The sequence below is a fragment of the Anser brachyrhynchus genome (genome assembly GCF_964034855.1).
Source record: "Anser brachyrhynchus genome assembly, chromosome: 2".
Classification (NCBI taxonomy): domain Eukaryota; kingdom Metazoa; phylum Chordata; class Aves; order Anseriformes; family Anatidae; genus Anser; species Anser brachyrhynchus.
In genome coordinates, this window is record NC_137695.1 from 103,103,995 (window position 1) to 103,124,475 (window position 20,481).

A 20,481-nucleotide genomic window follows, 5' to 3' on the forward strand; every position below is an offset into this window, starting at 1 on the left:
TGTACATAAAATGAATATGTTATATATTGCATGCAACATAGTAATATTATTGTAGAATATCTTTTTTGTTCATCTCGGTAAAATATAGTTGCATAGTTCAGCATTTACGTAGATGCTACTGTGTTCATTAGATCCATATCTGCAAAGTAGCATATTATTCTACTTTTAGAAGTACTTCTTCCCCACATTTTTTGTGACTATTTCATTAACTAGTTCTGGTGGCAAAATTGCTGCAAAGCTTATGTCCTGCTATCCTAAACAAATTTTTGAGATAATTTTCATGAATTCTTTATGTAGTTATTTATGGTTCTATGCTGTGAGTTATATAGACCTGTGTCTGTAACAGCAAAAGGAAGTTAGAATAAGGTCCTCCTATAAGTAAATGAATAAGAAAGTCTGACATGGACTAAACAGAAAAGGTATTGACTTCCTTGACAGTAGTCCTTGGCTACAGCTTGGGAAATTCTGAGATGTGATAAAAAGGAGGAAAAAAATGGAAATGAGAGCTTATGTGGACCTTTTCTGCCCATAGACAGCTGGATTGGAATGTAGAGTAGGTCAAGGACTGAAAATCCATTCCATTCCATTCCATTCCATTCCATTCCATTCCATTCCATTCCATTCCATTCATTTCATTTCATTTCATTTCATTTCATTTCATTTCATTTCATTTCATTTCATTTCATTTCATTTCCCTTGTAAATGGCAAGAACTATTGAGCAATAATAGTGGAAGATCTTAAGTTTGGAGACAAGGGAGACTACAGACATCCAAGGGCTTTGTCCTGGTTCCAGTTAGGACAGAGTTAAGTAGCTCATAGTAGCTGGTAGGGTGCTATGTTTTAGATTAGGATGAGAAGAGCGCTGATAACATGCTGATGTTTTAATTGTTGCAGAGCAGTGTTTACACCAGGCCAAGGACTTTTCGGCTTCTCGCTCTGTCCTGCCAGCGAGCAGGCTGGGGGTGCAGCAGGAGCTGGGAGGGGACAGACCCAGGACAGCTGACCCAAACTGGCCAAAGGGGTATTCCATACCATCTGACGTCATGCTAAACAATATATAGGGGTGGCTGGCCGGGGTGGGGGGGCCGGCTGCTCGGGAATAGGCTGGGCATCGGTCAGCGGGTGGTGAGCAATTGCATTGTGCATCACTTGTTTTCTTACACATTATTATTGTTAATACTATTATCATTATCACTATTATTATTATTATTGTTATTATTATATTCCTTATATTCCTTATATTATTATATTCCTGTCTTAATAAACTGTCTTTATCTCAACTCACCAGCTTCACTTTCCCGTTTCTCTCCCCCATCCCAGAGAGGGAGGGGGGAGGGTGAGCGAACGGCTGTGTGGTGTTTAGCTGCCAGCCGGGTTAAACCACAACAGGCTTGGAATTCAATTTAAATTTGGGTTACACTGGGGAGAAGAAAAACACTAATGATCCAAAAAGTGAAGAGAGGCAGAAACAGAAGTACTGATAAGCCATGGATTTGGTCACAAAGGGATCACTTGATGGTTAGCTACGCCTTGATTGGAAGTCCTATGTAAAATGATTAAAGTCTGTAGATGAATCAATATAAGAGTTTGTTACAGTATCATCTTTCAAGTGCTTCTGATGAAATAATAGTGTAACTTTTGATATCATATGATTATTAATGAGATTCAAACTAGGAATTGATAGAAACTTGGCATGCTTAATAGTTATTCTTCTTCCAATAAAAATATCTTGTTTACTCTATGTGAAAAGGAAAACAATATTCTATAAAGATAAAGATAATACACTAACCAAACATAATTAATGTAATTTATTCGTAACAGTCATTTGCATATTATTCAATCTACAATTGTAGACAACAAATTATTCACTGAATTACTTAAGAAATACAGCACCTTTTCTTTGTGCCAAGAAGATCAGAAGGAATTGTGTCTAGTAATTGATTTATTTGAATGTTAATTTCAAGTTTGACAAATAATATATCCGTATTTTATTATATATATTTATATATATATATATTAACTAAAATGGGTCATCTATCATTCTTCATTGATAATCTAAGGAAATACTTTCACAGTATCCATGCATTATGAAAATTGAATTAATTCCCAGATTAGTGATAAACAAGTTTAACTTCTGTCCCAGAACGTCATGAGTGTAGCTAATGTGCTATGTTACTTCTGTGTCTAACAGGCCTACCAAGCTAGTTAGAAATAGTTTGTGTTGCATTGTGCTTCATAGACTTCTCTATATTTATTAAGTAGAAATTTCACTTTATACGTATCAATTACATGTAAACATCTGCAGTTATTGAATTCTCCTTAGGAATGGTAATACAAGCCTCCAAAATGATCATTAAAACAGTTACTCTAGATATCTAGTATATACATTAGTCTTAATCTATTTAACCTGTTAGTCTGTGTTGTGAAAGAAGTATTTTGAACTATGCCTTTTGGCTCCAAATCTCTTATTCAACTCCTTTTTGAAAATAAATGAAAATTAAATCTGAGATGAAAACATAAAAGAATTCTATATACAAAGGATGGAAGTAGAGTTATTTCTGGGGGAGACGGAAAGAGTAAAATTATGCTCTTGCTTTTTCCAAGACTAATTTTGGGTATCTTTGATGACCCTTTCTGTTGTTTATCTTAGGACAATGAATTTGCAATAATTAATTATTATTTAAGAACAATATTTTGTCCTTAGAAATCATCATAATCCCCAAATATGGTGTTTTGTGCAATAAACAAAAGCTGTCTCATACTTCTCTCATCTGTCAAATACATTTTAGATTGTGTTGAACACTGACAGATTCGGAGGTTTAGAGGTTTTGAGAGTGAAAGATATATGTTCAATTTGAGATCTATAGATAATGGTGATGTTCCTGTTTTCCATAAAACTCCTTGTGAATAAAATCTGTTCTCTCAGTAGGGCTAAACATATAAAACCAAAACAGGAACATAACTGACCTGTTTGACCTGCATATTAACATTCAACTTAATTATAAACTCAAAATTTTAAAATCTATATCACCAGACAGTCCAATGCAGCAACTATGCCAACAAGAAACTATGCCCTACTAACATATTACAATGCAAGATCTCGTCCCCTCAATATTCTTGTGTATAAATTATACTGGACCACTCTGCTTACAACAAAAAGAAGAAAAATTAAAAGTCTGGATGTATGATTACATTTTTTAACAAGTATTTTAGATCACTTCATATAGAATAAAGGAAATTTTCCCAGCAATAGCTGGAATTTATAGTACATTCAGAACATTACATAATATTCTAGTGTGTTTACTTACTGTGTTTTATGCTCTTTGCCCAGAAGGAGCAATAAGTTATAATCAAAAATTGAAATAATGCTTTAGAAACTGTGTGTTCAGCTTCTTTTAGATAGATAATACGTAATGCAGATATTTCAGTCAGTTCACATAGTTTAATCACTGCTGTTCTATGGAACAACAGACAGAGAAAAATATAGTATCTTCCTTCAGGTCTTAGTCCTTGACCACACATAGGTTCAACTAAGGCATAATTACATCAGTTACGTAAGCATTTTTCAACTCTAACATTTCTTACATTGTCATCAAAGACAATTTACATAAATGCCTCTTATTTTTCAATGTTTATTAGTATCCAGGAATTAACATATTGAGCTTCGATGCTTTTGAACACGTTGGGTTGATGATTTAATTTTGTAGCTCTGCGTTAAAAGTAAAATAACGAATTTTTGACTCGCCAAGAAGTAGAGCAAACGAGAAGCATGATAGTTTAGAAAGGTAAATTTGATATTGTTTAGTCACAACTGAATACAAAATGCACTTAAATCTATTAAATATATGTATATATATATCTTGTATCAACTTGGGTTTTATATTAACTTGTGTTATACCATTTTTTAATCAAATGAAAAATAACAATACAGAGTTGATAATAGCTACTATTATAGTTCTGATACCAAATGCTCTTCACCCATAGTAAGAAAATGATACTACACATTTTTAAAAAAATGTTTGATGTTTTTCATATTTATACTTTTACCTCATCTTATTAGAAAAAAATAGAAGTGATTACTTTTTTATTCCAATGACCAGTAATTTAATCAATATGACAGTTTGTCCTACTATTTAAGATTAATCGATGGAATTTAATTCGGTTACTGTAAATTTTATTCCATTTTTTGTTACCTGTTTAATTCTTGCAACATCTATATATGTGGGCTATAACATCTATATATATTGGGCTTACATGGCAAGGTTTTGGTAGCAAGGATAGCACGTGTGGCCTCTGTCAGAAGAGTCCAAAGGCTGCCCCATGTCAGATAAGAGCCAGTTCCAGCTGCCTCTAAAAGGACCGGAGCCAAACCAGTGAGTGACCCTGGTTGCACCTCTGTGAGAACAGATTTAAGAAAGGAAAAAAAAATCTGCTGTGCAACAGCAGCTGGGAGAGAGGAGTGAGAAAATGGGAGAGAAACAGCCCTGATATAACATTCTTGATATAAATTAGTTATATTAATTAATATTTTTTACTATTATGTGACACATACTACTATATTTCTTTTTTTAGTAGTTACTAAAATAATAGGTAAGAATTTACCCTTAATATGGTTTCTGCACTGTTCTGATAAACCAATAAATGTGGAATCCATTCCTATTTTAATAATTGATATCTATTATGTAGTTACGTAAGTTATGTAGTTACGTAACTTGATTCTTAGAGAGACTGGCTTGTTTACTACCCTTCTTTTCAATAAAAAGAATTGTATTTGTCTGTGTTTTTATATGACACTCACATGTGGAGAGAAAAGGATTTAACAAGCAAACAAACAAACAAGGATCATAACCAAGTTTTTGATCTGTACTAGCAGTTCTCAGTGATGTCCATTCCCATTTAAAATACCTACTTAGAGGTATTATAAACTGCAAGGTTTCTGTTACCAAAAATACTTATCTGTAGGAATCTCATGTGCAGAACCAGATTAGCTAAAAAAGTCTTTTACTGTAGCAATATGATTGTTTGAGTTCAAGTCTGGAAAATTTATTTGTCACAAAAATGAAAGCTGCGGTACTATTAAAGTTGTTTTGGTTTGTTTGTTTGTTTGTTTTTCTAGATGAGACATAATGTTTATTGAAAGAACCATATGCAGGCTCTATCTCATCTCATCTGCTATGGTTTAGTGGAGGACTTGTTAGTGTTAGGTCATAGGTTGGACTAGGTGATCTTGGAAGTCTCTTCCAACCTAAAAGATTCTGTGATTCTGTGATTCTGCTTAACTACATATCGACCAAAAGCTAACATTTGAACAAACACTTTAACTTTGTTTCCACTATTGAAGCAAAACTTTGTTTTCCAAGTTACTATTCTTCACCATGAGCACATACAAAGTAAAGCTGAAAATAGCCCAATTTTGCCATAAAATTTCTGTAAATATCATTTATCATTTATGGAATAATTAAATTAATTTAAAGATTAAATAAAGAAATAAAAGTGTGGTTTTACTCTTAAAGATTTACAATTCAGGCAGTAATTTATGGTCCCTGTTATACTCTTTGTGAAGCTAGCATTACACACCATGTTTCAAACACAGTCATTGTCTCTCCACAAAGTTGAAAGTGGAAAAGCTAATGGACAAAAGGGCTTGAATTTTCAAAAATGTTGGGTATTCACCCCAAAGCCAGATTTTTAAAGTAAATTAAGTAATTGAAAGTCTAGAATAACACTTATAGGAAAAAAAAAAAGGTAAAAAGGTCAGTACTTTCATATATTACAATGGTATGACTGATAGTAGTCCAGATAATGTTATAAAGGTTCTAGTTCTCAAGGGAGCCTCCAAAATGATTATGAATCACTTTGTATACCCTAAATTGCTTCAAATGATCTAAAATTGTCATTAAAATAGAGAATCAATGAAAATGAATGAAACTTGGCAGATTAATTCTTTCTAGTTTATTCATATCTTTATGAATATGCCCCATCTTAATCCATCATGTAAACATTTTATATTTAAAAAGATTCTCCTAGTTACATTACATATGGGGTGGAGGTGAAAATAAATTCTTCCTAATACTGAAGACAGGTATGCACAGTATACAGAAAAGCCTGAAAGTGAATGAGATTGGATTTTGTCTTCTCAATGTACAAGCAGAAGCTGAAGCAGACTCTTTGCATTGTCATCTCTACTTTTCTTAACCTTGTAATCTATAAGAAGGACCTGTCAAGAACATCGTGTTTCTATGTGCATATTGAATGACTTTGAAGGACTGACTTAACAGGTCGAAAGTCATAAAATTTCGCTTCCATCACCATGCACATCCCTACTTGAATTCACTTCTGCATATATAGAAAGTAAGAGAGCTTTGGCTTAATATTGGTACATCTGTAAAAAGAGTGAAAAAGAACTGTCCTTAAATATCACAGAAAATCTCTTTTTTTTTTTTCTTTTTTTTGACAACTTTTTTTTGACAAAAATTGTCAGAGGAAGCACATCTGCAAGAACAGATAGTGACTACACTTAACAGATTAATTCTTGAGTAAGGTCTTTGAATTATGGGTTTATAAAACATAGTCCCATGTTTTTCAAAAAGGTGGTAAGCAGCAGTAAACCTTTTGGCTACTTTTATACATTGAATATCACCATTTTTCTTGGTAGGGCTGCAAGGACAGAACAGCCACATTTGAAATGCCCATAGGAAACTATCTCATATGCTCTTATACACTATATTTTAATTCCTTTTAAGAATTAAACGAACTAAATTTGGGGCTTATTTAAACAGTATAGGACCATGTCGAAACCTAAGGCAGAACAAATTCTTCTGAAATAATGATTTTGTTATACTAGGAATTAAAAATGTGATGAAGGCATTTCTTGGAAGTTTGTCAAAGTTTTCTGCATTCACTTCAGGTCTATTACATTGTGATTTTTGCTTTGAAAATCTCTTATATCCTAGATAAAGCTGGCCAATGCCTCTCAGTCAAGAAATTAAATTCAAATTAAATTTAGAGATGACTAGAAAGTGCTTAACTTTTACAAACTAAGAAACAGTATTCTCATCTCTTAAAAGAGCCTATCAAGTCTTGAACGGTGAGTGTAGGATTTCCTGCTATGGTTTCTGCCATGGCATATTTTTGCGTTGTATATTTGTACTAACAAATGAGTGTTGAGAATTTGAAATAACCATGTATGTGTATGCATATGTACTTTTCTTCCAGTTCAGTTAGATACATAGTGCACAGGTTCTTGCTGTGCTACAAGAAAACAGATTAACCAGAGGTTCCTGGCATATGTCATTTTATAGCAGGAGAAAAATGGCAGAACTTCACACACGCAGCCTTATTAACTGTGCTGCAACATTGGGTTGTGTCATACTGGAAGCTGCTGCATAAGTAGCTCCTGTGGCAGCTTCATATTAGATGCCACATCTTTTCACTAAACCAGAGTGACTGAAGGAACATCAGCTATGAGCCTGTCCTTTCTCCACTTGACTTCATATATTGGCCTAGTATGGGGAAGCTTAGTAACACCCCTGGGTTAACACTACACATGATTTTTCAGTAATTGTTGGGATTTTGTGTATTCTAAATTGGTTGAAAACGTTTGTGTGACATTATTGGAAATAATTTTCTAAATAATACACCATTTTGAGAGGGAGGGGTTTCTGCTAAATAATACACCATTTTGAGAGGGAAGGGTCAGGTAACCCTTAAGGATAAGGTAACCTATTTTCAATTTTATGTTTTTACTACTTGTTCAGGAATGATTCTTTCCATAAATTTTAGGGTAGGAAAAGGCAATTAAAACTTTTTTTTTTTTCAGTTCTACACAAGAAAGATTATAAATAATTTGCTCATGTTAATATCCTGATGGATAATTGCAGTTACTGTAACATTTGTAGTATATAAAATGTTGTAGCCACACTCATTTTGTGTATGTTAAAAGAACACCTTACTAAAACCAAAATATCTAAATAGAATATCTAAAACCTTGAACAGTAAAGTAAATGACACACCATACAGTCAGGTTGATTAACCTCCTGAAAGATAATATTTCCTATAATTTATTACCTAATATTTAGTCTAATAAAGCACAAGCCTATGTTTATAGCCATAAATTATATGAACATCTGTTTTGCGCTGAATGACCTTGTAGGATATTTCCTTCAGCTTTGAGTGATAGCCAGTGTGTATTTTAAGACAGCAAGGACAAACAAAGTGTATGAAAGAAGTTCATGATGACAATGTAATTTATATACATGCTGCATGAGTAATGTGGAGTGCACACACAATGATGGCATCATAATGTCTGCTTATAGGACATATTTAACAAATCACTGTGCATTTCATTGCCTTTAGTTTCATACAAGTTGATGGGAAAAGTGCTGACATTGCAGCTGTATAACTTAGGGAGGAATAAATGGGATATGATGTTCAAAGACAGCCCAACTCAGTAGTGAGTGAAAGTCGCAATGTTCTGCAGTTATTTGGTTGCCTGTACAGAGAAACTTAGTACATTCTGTTGAGGTCTGAATAAGCTAATCCAGTCAGGACTGATATTAAAGAGACTGTTTATCTGTACTCTCCCATCACTTATGACAGCAAGTGAAGGAATGATCTAATTCATCATTGCATTTGTCTTACTTTAAGAAAACATATTGTATATTTTTGACTGTTGACTCTTCTATATTATGATTCCCTTGTACCATCAGTCCAGAGCTGTCAAAGGAAAAGGGAATATTTATATATTTTTTAAGCTTTTATTAACAAATTATAAGCTTAAAACATTTTTAAGCTTATTTTAAGAAATATGGGTAGCAATTCTGTTAGCATTGATAGCTATTATAGTGCTTTTCAAAACCAAAATTGTGGGCTCCTCTTGTTATAGCTTTGGCTTTTCCTATGATAATGTTTTCTTCAGAAGGAGGATGCATGAAGGATGGAAATAGGTCAAATATTTCCTTAGCAAGAAAACCTTCATCTATTTTCTTCTATTTTTTTATTTTTTTTTTTTTTTGGGGGGGGGGTGAGGTGGGAAGGTGGGGAGTGGGATTCAGACTTCTTCAAGGATAAAACTGTACCTTGTGCTTAATAAGAGGCAATGAAATGGAACTGTGTTACTTATTGAATATATGGACTAGAATGCTAGGTCAGTTCATACCATGGTCTTTGAGTGTATATTTTTCTACATACACATAGGAAGGTTTTCAGATACCAAGACAAATGTGTAGCTCAGTCTTGCCTGCAGCATTCATCATGTCCTTAGAAGCACGGGTGTGCTGGAGGAAAGGACTGAGTCAAGAGGATGGTGTACCTCAAAGATTACGTCAATAAATTGACGTAATTACCTGTCGAATTTGAGTTTATCTGGATACAAATACTAGACGTTGTCAGTACTACTGAATGTGATTTATTTTTGTATTTGTGTGTTGTGTTGTTTTACTATTTAGCAAGTTTTTATAGTCATTTTCAGAGATTATTTAATGGTTATGAGTTGAGTGAACTTGTCAGTCCAGCAAGTCTTTCTGTGGAAGGCACCCCAATGGTCCATGTTGTCCTTCTCCCAGCATGTTGAGCAAGGGTTTATTTTCAAATTCTGCATGCAAAATCTTATGTTCCTAGTGAAACCAAGTTTTTACATTTCTTATGTGTATCCTGGTGGGAATGATGTGTATAGCCTGTGGCTGTATCTGTTAGAAGTCTCGGAAATCCAGACAGGGAGAAATTAATATGGATTAGACAAAAGTAATAGGTTAAGGAAAGGAAAGCATGTATTGGAGAAAGAAGGAAACAGTCAAAACCAGTAGCTTTTACTTCTGTATTCTTCTGTACCTCTGTCAGGACTTAGAACCTGTAACATGTTACTCTTCTTTTTCTGGATTGCTTCTGGAAAAAAAAAAAAAAAAGCATGCTTTTTTCCTTTCCTCTCAGTACCAATGTGGTTAATTAGTGTCGTGTCCTAAGTTCATCCTCAGCAATCCAGAGAAATGCATTTACATATGTAATTTTGCTTTTGTTTTTGTATGCTTAATTACACAGTTTTTCATAAAGGACAGAAACAGATGATCAAATATGGTAGAGATAAAAGGAAAAAAGGCTGTTTTACTTTTGCTATGTGTGATTAAAAAATCAATAACCATAGAAATTAAAGTATAACAATGACTAATATGTTTATAATTATTTGAGCTAAAATCAGGAAGGATACCAACATGTTTGAACCCTCAGATAAAGAATAGATAAAGGCTATGCAGAATGCTAAGATCAACCTAGCAAAGACAAGATAAATGTCACTTCCTTCCCTGCTTTATTCACATTGATTTTCAATGTCAGTAATTTACCCCTAAAAATTAGTGGAGCTGGATCTTCTTCCTCAAAGTACTGAACATGACTTCAAAACTGTATTTCAAACTGATACATGTCTTTGGTGATCTTCTGTTTTAATTATATCAAGTAATTTCAACAATTACACATTGTTAGTACTTTCAAATACAGTAAAATGTTGATGAGTGATTTACAATAGGTTCTGAGGAAGGCTTCAAAGCAATCTTTCTTCTTCAAGAAATATTATTTTACTTTCAGAAAGTCTTTGCATTAATTTTCATGAAGTCTTTGAAAAGACAGAGAACACGTTCACATAAATACCAATAAATGTTTTCTGATCATTTTAATATCACGTCTGCTCTAGAAAATCTCCTCCTCTAAAGGGGACTACAGCGCCATGATATATGTTTGCATGTTTGCAGAAACATGGATTAGGCTTATAAATGTGGTGAGATCACCCTGGTCTGTGATGCTGATGTTTGGCTTCCACTAAGATACAGAACGGGGGGGGAAATAAAAGAACTAAAACCATCAGAAAACATCAAATCATTAAGGTTGGAAAAGAACTTCAAGATCATCTAGTTCAACCAACCCCCTACCACCAATATTACCCACTAAACCATATCCCTAAGTACCACATCCAACCTTTCCTTAAACACCCCCAGGGACAGTGACTCCACCACCTCCCTGGACAACTTGTTCCAATGCCTAACCACTCTTTCTGAGAAGAAATTTCTCCTAATTTCACACCTGAACCTCCCCTGGCAAAACTTGATGTCATTCCCTCGTCCTATCACTAGTTATCTGTGAGAAGTGGCTGACCCCCTGCTCACCACAACATTTACACACATGTCACATATAACATTTAATCAAAACATGCTGTCAAGGGAGGGCATTCATTGTTCCAATTCTGAAAACTATTGATATTTGTAATGGTGAAAAAAAAAATCTCTTTCATATACCTTGCTTTTAATTTTACTAGAGACAAGAAATATTTAATAATTTGCTTTAAAGAATTTGGAACTTGTGTTCCTTTTCTCTACTTTTCTTCCACCTTCCTTTTCTCCCCAATAATAAAAGAAGAAAGCTGTCTGCCAATGAGTGCTGCTGTCACCATCATAGATATAACTATAGAAAAACAAAAATGAAGGAATAATATCACTAATGCTCATTTAAGTTTTTTTCTGAGTTATCCCCAGTAATTACTAAGACAAAATGACTTGAGTAGTTTCAAATGATGTTATTTTATTGATGTCCTATTTTATTGCCTAGCTGACATTCAAAAATTCCATTCTTCTTTTGTTTTGCCCCTTCTTAAGTGTTCTTTTTTTTTTCTGTCATCCTGAAGAAAAATAAGAAAATACTAGTTTCATACCTAATACATACCTAATATCAATCTATAATTATTTATTTGTGTATGTGCAAATATCCATCTACAAAATTTTCATAAGAACTATATAGGCTAAGCTAAAGCTTAGCTTAAATTTTGTGGAAGTCAGAGTAAGTGTTCTGCCGTGCAATGAGCATAGACTGTCACAGCAAGCTAACCTTTCTCCCCTGTTGCTGGTGTGAAGGCTACATTTCCACTGTAAAGGCTCTTTTGTTCAGATTCCTTGCAGTTGTTTTACCATATGCTAAGGTAATGAGGCATGTGATACCAGCTAGCTTTTCAGTTGCTATTACATGGATAATAAAATTTTGTTGTAAAAAGACAGACCTGCAATATAAATGTAAATGTTTATATTAAAACTACAAATCTTTTTTTTTTCCTGTTAAAACAGGAGATTTTTGAGGAATTTAAGAAGTTTGATTAACTTTAGAAAGTGAGAAGAATAAAATGGCACTTTATTGCCAAAGTCTCCCTCTATTCAGTTATGAAAATGAAAATGAGTGTCTTCATGTATTAATGATGGCAGTGTCATTTGGATCTTGAGATTCTTGCCATCAATTGTCCAAACTAAAGTTGACTGCTGACTAGTTGACTGATTATTTTAATCATTTAAATGTTTTGTATGATATTTCCAAATCTGTTATGTAACATGTTATAAGCTCCTCATTTTAATCTAAACTCCTTCTTTCTATAATACAATGTGTATCTGGCCTCCATTTGCTTTTATGTATATATATTCATTCCAGTCCTGAATCTTAAAGACAACTGTAGTTAACTGACTTAGATCACACTACAATAAATGAAACTTAAAATTTTCTTACTTCCGCCCCAAAAAAAGTTTTTCTTTTTTTTTTTTTTAAATGTATAAGTAGGTTTGTCACATATTTTTATCAGTGATTTTAACTGGAATTGTTGATGATTCTTACACACAGCATGAACCAATTTAAATTTGTCTTCATAATGTTGAAATGATTTAATCAGTGATGACAAGCCCTTAAAAATATTTGTTGAATGAATGACACATACATGTAAAACTACTCACACAACCATACCAGTTAGGAATCCCACTTGCAGTCCTTATTTTTCTCTTTAAATGTGCCTAAATATAATGTTCTACATTTCATTGTGCTATAGCTGTAAACAGAATTATTAAATAAGTCCTTTTCTTAATAGCCCTGCCCCCCCCCCAAATAAACAAATAAAAAAATATATATATTGCTCTTCTTTTAAATGCAGATCATCCCAAATCTTTCTTTTTGGTGCTATGCATACTGTTTTTACTAGAGTTTGTTGTAAGTTATAGAAGTGTTTTATTGTTTAACAATTGCATTGCATTACATTCCATTACATTCTTCTGCGTATAGTTCAATCAACCATAATATATTGGAAAGATTTAGGAAACTGACCTTTTTGGATTTGTTACTCTGGACTTTTAGTTGTGTATTTGTTAAATCAAGATGCTGCATATCCACAGTCCTGTAATAAATGTTCTGAAATAATTATATGTATATTGAATATTGAATATTTTGTGTATTTTATGTATAATTTTATGTATAATATTTTGTATTTTTATGTATATTTGCATATTGAAATACACATAGAAACTGTAAAACATGCCTACAAGTGACAGTGTTCATGAAGAATTTATAAGAACATATATTTTTCATAATAGATATTCCAATTTAGGCAAAGGAGACTGAGTAATATAATGCTCAAAATTTGAAGATAGTTAAAGTCTCTGTATTTTAGTACAGTTTTAGTTAGAGTTTTATATCGTAGTTTAGTATAATTAAACTAAAAATTAGTATTTTAATTTATTAGTTTAGAATTTTAGTTTAGTATAACTCATGATTTCTGATTCTTGTAATGCTTAATGTGTTATTTTGTCTCCTATAGTTTCAGAATTACTCCAAGATAATTATACTCCTGGAGTATATTTCCTAATTCCTATTTGAAAAATAAGCAATCTACTGTGAATCACACTTTCAAAATATCTTCTGATCAAATACCATTTTGTATAAATTTACAAAGTTTTTAACTTTAACTTTGATTGTTCTATGCAAAGATGTTCAGAACTGATAATATTCAGATTGGAGAAAAATTCTGTTACCAATATTTGCACATCTGTGTATATTTCTGTATGCCCTAGTAAAGAATAGGTCTGCATTCTAAAATATTCACCCAAATTTCCCCTTGGATTTTTTTGTAAATGTCACTGAAATAAGACACCGAAAAGAGGCATTTAATTAGACAAAAATGATGTGTCCTTTCCCCCACCTTCCTAACAAGAAATATCAAATGAGTATGGCATATAGCGTATTTTAAGAAGCTCTTAGAAAGATGAATATAGAATAAAATAATAACTTGTCAAAATGGTGAAAACAATTTTCATAACCTAACAATCATATTTGTTCTCTATTTTTTCACAGATGAATGTAATTTTTTCTTTAATTATTTTTTGTTAATTTTTCACTGCCTCTTGGAACTGCTTAGTTTTAAAAGAGAAAAAATGCTGATAATGAATGAACGACAGTATATAATCACTAAAAAATTCAGTAAAACTGCTTTATTTTCTCAGTTGAAGCTGAAATAATGATGTTGTAATATTTCTAGTTCAAATAAAACTTATAGAGTGGACATTTCTTCTAACACTTCTGTCTCAAAATAGAGTTCTTTACCAACTTTTCATCATGATGGTTCCTATTATTGTTCTCATAAGTATATGATTTGTAAAATAAAAATACTATGTCTTTGGGTTTTTTTCTTTGTTTTTGTTTTGTTTTGTTTTTTTTAAGAGAGATATTATGAATGTTCCTCCAATTACTTTCAGATAGGATTAACAGATTGGTTTACAATTAAACACATGAAATTGAGAAAGACTATCGGAAGACTTCTTTATGATAATGCCTAAAGCTTCATAAAGAAGATTTGATTTGCCCCCCCAACCCCTTAAAAATAATCAATTATTTAATTATTTAATTATTTGAGTAGATTGTTATGACTGGAAGCTTCAGAAATTGGGATGAATTCAAACTCTATAGAAATGCCTTGGAAAAGATAATATGTAAGTGCAGCCTCTTTTGAGTCTAAGAAGAAGGCATGGCTAAAGGTTTTCATTTTAGTTCTAAGGAGCTGTTACCTGTTTGGGGATTTGACGTTATCGAAGCTTTCACAAGCTGGAGAAAATGTAGAAATTGCATTGAAATCCAACGTGTAAAACAGCTATTTTAAAGAAAAAAAAATCTTTCTCCTGTAAAAATCGTCTTTAAATAAATGGTTTCTTATTTTTATTTATTTATTTATTTATTTATTTATTTATTTATTGAAGAACTTGCATTTTACTTTTGAATTCGGATATTTCAGTGATTTCAATGTGTAGCTATGATTAGAAACATTTTCTTCTTCTTAAGGACATTTTTGTTTCAGCAGAGGATTGGCACTCTCACAAGAAACTGCAAGTTCACTTCCAATAAGCTGCCAAAATTGTTTTTCAAATGTAATAAGCTGATCCTTTTGAGAAAGAAGATTCTGACTGGCAAATATTAGCCAGAGCTGGTTAGGTATACAGGTGATTAGATAAGGGTAAACTGAAAAAAAAATAAAAAAATAAAAATAAAGACAAGAAGCTTTGAAACTGAGGCAAGTATACTGAATTTAGTGTGAAATTTTCTGATGGATATCAGATCCTAAAAAATGCCTACTTTATAATCAGTAATTCAATTGAAAAAATATGTTGCAATATTGCAGTAAGAATAATTACAATAAAATCCTATGAGATACCACCCTGTCCCTGGTAATAGCTTTTCTTACCGTTCTAAAATACCTTGCCATGAATCTTAAACAAGTAGTAAAATACCATGAATGGGAGAGAATATTAATAAGTATATAACTAATAAGCACATGTTGATGGTTCTGTTGATTACTAGCTTAAAAGAATTTGTATGTTTTGTTTGTATTCTACAGGAAAAGCATTGATATCCTATCTCCTTTCCTCTCCAGAAAATGTAATTAATGTGATTAATTACTGAAGTATAATATGAATCATTGCCTGCAGATTGAGTGGTATAAGGGTTTCTTTATACTCTTAAGACACATTGAAGTACATATATTTAAAGAACTACATATTAATTTTATAGGAAACCAACTGAGCTTTAACAAGGCTTTTTAATAAAGTAATAAATAAATATATATATTGTAATAAAAATCCTTAGAATAATAATCTGTATGGGTTACAGTGTCCAGATGTAATGCAATTTTTTGTGCCCATTAATGCTTTCCCAAACCTTGAGCTAGATTTCTCAACGAATACTACAATTTGTAAATTGGATTTAATTCTGAAATTATGTGGGTTTATTATTATTATTATTGGAATACTTTTATTTTCTACATACAAACTAGTGTGTTAAATGTCATAACCAGGCTTTTAATCCCCTCGGAAAAAAATTTATGAAGTGTGAATTCCTTAAGGTCTTTGTCACCTTTTTTCTAAGGAGAATATATGCTACAGCCAGCCACATTATCCATGTGATAGGGCTCCCTTTCTATGTGCTCACAGAATGCTCTTCACCCAAAAGCTAGCTGCAGCAAAAGGATTCCTTGTTGTTAAAAAACAGATTATAAAATATTGGATCCAAGAAAATGCTAGCTGCCTTCCTCTAATTTTTTTATATCTCAGTATGAAATAATAAGAGCTATATTCTGGTATAATAACCTATCATTTTACTATGTCTAATTTTAAGCTTAATCACAGGATATGATTATATATCCTGTTCATTGGAACAGGTTTCCCAGGGAAGTGGTGGAGTCACCGTCCCTGGAGGTGTTTAAGGAAAGGGTAGATGTGGTACTTAGGGATATGGTTTTGTGGGCAATGTTGGTGGTAAGTGGATGGTTGGACTAGATGATCTTAGAGGTCTTTTCCAACCTTAATGATTCTATGATATATGAAATGAAAAAGACCACAAAAAATCAAATAGCTATTATAGTATCTCCCTTACTAATTATGAAAGACAATTCAACAATCATTTTTGTTCCCTCTACTCTTATTCCCCAGCATCCCCATAACTGTCATGTAACACTCAATCCCTATTGATCCCTTTCTCTGTAACTGGGGAAAAAATACAAACCATTGGACACAAATATTGGCAGGACTAGAACTCAGTTTGAAATAAAGATATAGAATGTTGTTAATATAGTTAGTGGCAATTTAAATAATTGAGCCTGGAAAGCTGTACATCTGAACATTCCTTTGACTAGCTTTCTTTTAATGTAATGACAGCACAAATAGCATGAATGCTTATTTGTATAAAGTTTTATTTCGGTTTCTTAATCTGGAACCAATCCTCTCTTGCTCATACAACCCTGAACTTGCAACAAAACTCTGGTAATCCTCAACCTAAATTTTCGTCTTTAATCCTCTCCTCACTCTTAATGGGGTAACTATGTTTACAGCCAACAAGCATGAAGATTATTTGCAGTTAAAATTAAATGGCTCCTTAATGGGGTGTTCTGCTCTGTTCAGTCATAACCTGGCATTTTCTGTCTTTAGCTTTCCTCACATCAGTCTTTACGTATTTCAAACTGTACCTCTAATCCTGTCATTAGGCAATGTGAAGATCACATCCTTAGAACTGTGGACAGTAAGTTACAAGTCCCACTTAACAATGGACTTTCCAGCAAACAGTTACAGACCAACTGTTTTCAGTTTCCAGTCTTCACTCTAAACATAAATTAAACAGCAGGTAGAGAACCATTCTCAGGTAAAAAATCTAAAGAACCCAGTTCCTGTTTCATTAGGTCAGGTGATGCTTGGGGTGTGCCCGCATGTTCATGCACATAGATGATGTCAGAGAACTCTTCAGAGGAAGCCAAGCTTGGTGCATTGCAGCTCCCTGATGGCTTTCTGAAGGGGTTCATACAGTGGTAGACTGGATCATATGTACTCTGTCCAGTTATTAGAGAGAGCTAATGTAGTGGGTTTATGTGGCAAGGTTTTGGTAGCAGGGGGCCATAGGAGTGGCTTCTGTGAGAAGGATCTAGAAGCTGCCCCATGTTTGGTAAGGGCCCCAGTGCTGACCAGAGCTGAGCCAATAAGTGATGTTGTTTTGCCCCTCTGTGAAAGCATATTTAAGAGGGGAAAAAAAAAAAAAAAAAAAAAAACCACGCTGCGCCACACAGCAGCTGGGAGAGTGAGAGGAGTGAGGAACAGCCTTGCAGGCACCAAGGTCAGTGAAGAAGGAGGGGGAGAGGAGCTCCTGGCGCCAGAGCAGAACTCCCCTGTGGCCTGTAGTGAGGGCCATGGTGCCCCTGCAGCCCACGGAGTACCACGGCGGAGCAGGGTTCCATGCTGCAGCCCGTGGAGGAGACCACGTTGGAGCAGGTGGACCTGCACCGACGGAGACTGCAGCCTGTGGAAGACCCCTGCTGGAGCAGATTCCAGGCCGGAGCTGTAGCCCGTGGAGAGGAGACCACGCAGGAGCGGGTGACCTGGCAGGAGCTGCTGCCCATGGGGGATCCAGGTTGGAGCAGTTTGCTCCTGAGGGATGGACCCCGTGGTACGGACCCATATCTGGAGCAGTTCTTGAAGAGCTGCTGCCTGTGGGCAGCCCACGCCAGATCAGTTCGGCAAGGACTGCATCCCGTGGGAGGGACCCCACGGCACAGGGGACGAGAGTGACTGAGAAGGAGCGGCGGAGACGAAGCGCTATAGACTGACCATAACCCCCATTCCCCTGTTCCCCTGCACTGCTCGGGTGGAGGAGGTGGAAGCGGGTGGATGGGGGGGGAGGTGCTTTTGGTTTCTTTCCTTTGTTTCTCGCTTCTCTAGCTTGTTAGTAATAGGCAATAAATCTTACTACCTCCCTATGCTGAGTCTGTTTTGCCCATCACAATAATTACTGCATGATCTCCTCATTCTTATCTCAACCCTTGAGCCCTTTTCATCGTATTTTCTCCCTGTTCCTCTTTCAGGAGGGGGAGTGAGAGAGCAGTTGTGGTGGAGTTCGGCTGCCCACCCAAGTAAAACCACCACTGCTAACTAGACTGTTCCAAAAGTAAGCCCCAGTTGTGTACATTTTCAGTACATTTTCAGTGCGACCATGTACTCAGGGACCACGGTCCTGGAGATGAGCAAGGACAAAACTTGCTCACTATTTAGAACCACCTAAAATGCAATTCAGATGAAACAAGGATTTCTGCCCTTATTAGTGATTCAGACTGAAATTCATTTTATACTTTCTGACATTCAACAAATTAAGTAGGGAACAAATAGAATTACAAAGTTACAGAAGATCAACTGCATATCTAATTCAAAATAAAGTAATTTTGTGCGTGTGTGTTTTCATTTATTAAAGCACATTTGTATTTGAGCATTTTGTATTGTCGAAATGCATATTTGTCTATGCTTCTCTATATACTTTTTTATAGCATTCTCCTTTCTTTCCTAATTCAGAGTATCTCATACTTTCAGCCTTCTATGGACTTTGTTTTGTTCAGTGAACTCTGTGAAGTGATTGTCATTGTCTCACAAATATTTATTAGCTTTTTCTCACTAACCCTGCAGCTAGGAAGGACAGTGGTTTAATGTTAACATGAAATGGCATATTGTTAACATCCTCCTCTTAGTTTTATTTATAAAGAATTTATGTAATTAAACCACATAAACATACTGAGATTATAAACATTCACAGACCAAAAGAGCTTCATGACTCCAAACCTACAAGAATAATCTAAAATTGCAACTGAAAACATTCTGGTTTAATCTATTTAATGTAAGATATATAATACAAAAACTTATTTACGTACTTACAATATAGCTTTTACTCTCACTTGTTAAGTATAATTGGAAGGCAGAAGGAAACTAGCACATGAACTGGAAAGACCCATACTCAACATCAGAAGCAGGAAACCCATGTTTCTGTACATTTACTTGGGATACATTTTTGTGATCCTAAAACAAATTTGGTTAGTCCTCACTTCACAAAGCACTTAAGTATACGTCCAGAAATACTTCAAAATTGTATACAAATAGAAATATCTTTTATGATGAATGAGGAGCTTATTATGTGATTTCATCTTTTTCATGATTATAAAGGCCAGAACAGAAACTCATAAATCCAGAAGGGAGGGGAGGAACATAGTATTATGCTCCAACTCTGATTGTAAAAGACTTTGAGGAATAAATAAATAAATAAATAAATAATAACAAAAAATTGCTTTTGGAAAAAAAAATCATTAGTATTATTTTTACTAATGGGATTTTTAATAAAGGAAAAATGGGCTGCTTCTCCCCTATCCATGCTCATCTTTAGACGTATCCTTAGTTTTCAATAACTTGGAGATTCTTTCCTAGATTCTTTCTGGCCTATTCTCATTAAACAATTTCATGATGAAACAGAAAACTTTTTAAAAATATTCAATTGATTCATCCTTTTCCATTAAAAAATGTAAGCCCCCTTTATTTAAGATATGCAGATAGAGAAATAAATGTCTGTGATAATTTCTAAGCAAGTTGAAATTATTTTCTAACTGAAAAGATAAATTAAAAATAAATAAATAAATAAAAAAATAAATAATTAAATAAAAATAATAAAATAAAATAAAAATTAAAATAATTAAATTAAATTAATATAAAATAAAATAAAATAAATAAAATAAAATAAAATAAAATAAAATAAAATAAAATAAAATAAAATAAAATAAAATAAAATAAAATAATGGTTTATTAAAGGAAACCATCAAGTCTGTTTTTTCCTTCAAGATTCTGTTAGTAATG

The 20,481-nt window shown here is 33.6% G+C and overlaps 1 long non-coding RNA gene across 2 annotated transcripts in view; it reads left to right on the forward strand.

The window, feature by feature from the left end:
- Positions 1-785: 785 nt before the first annotated feature.
- The window catches only part of LOC308189050, a 522,677-nt gene continuing 502,981 nt past the window's right edge, over positions 786-20,481 (forward strand). For both annotated transcript variants that reach the window (XR_013945981.1, XR_013945982.1), the window contains exon 1: positions 786-1,126. This is a non-coding gene — a long non-coding RNA (uncharacterized lncRNA). The remainder of the gene's footprint in view (positions 1,127-20,481) is intronic.